The sequence below is a fragment of the Penaeus monodon genome, chromosome 30 (assembly GCF_015228065.2).
Source record: "Penaeus monodon isolate SGIC_2016 chromosome 30, NSTDA_Pmon_1, whole genome shotgun sequence".
NCBI lineage: Eukaryota > Metazoa > Arthropoda > Malacostraca > Decapoda > Penaeidae > Penaeus > Penaeus monodon.
The window spans coordinates 25,883,836-25,884,296 of NC_051415.1; the positions used below are offsets into that span (position 1 = coordinate 25,883,836).

Genomic DNA, 461 nt, shown 5'->3' on the forward strand with positions numbered 1-461 from the left:
GCGCTTGGGTCCTCCCTCCGGTTTCCCCTTAGGCCTTCTTGGATTCGTCCTCCTTCTCGTCTTCCTCGAGTGCCTTCATGCAGATGTGCCTGCGGACGCACTTGCTGGCGCAGCACTTCTGGTCCTGGGCGCAGTAGCCATCGGAGGCGCAGCTGGGCTCTTCCTTTGCGCTTCCGGCAAACAGCTGGATGGCGCCGCTTGTCTTGGCCTGAGGGGAAAGGGGGAAAAGGGGGGGGGGGTCATGGAGAGTGAGGATGATGAGAATAAATGAGCTGTATTGTGAATTATGGTTCCTTTCTAATTATCTATTTGTATGTCTATCTATGAATTGGCACACATGTTTTTTCGAGATATAGCCAACTCTGATTCGAATACAAAATGCGGAATGAGATCCCACATACTAGGGTACAAAATACCTGTGTAAATTAATACAACAGCTCATTTCTCTTTCTTAATCGACC

The 461-nt window shown here is 49.7% G+C and overlaps 1 protein-coding gene across 1 annotated transcript in view; it reads right to left on the bottom strand.

Moving 5' to 3' along the window:
- Nucleotides 1-162: 162 nt before the first annotated feature.
- LOC119592662 (proline-rich extensin-like protein EPR1) overlaps nt 163-461 on the bottom strand; it is a gene marked incomplete in the record, with an annotated part of 10,476 nt that continues 10,177 nt past the window's right edge. The window contains 1 exon segment of the mRNA XM_037941574.1: nt 163-208.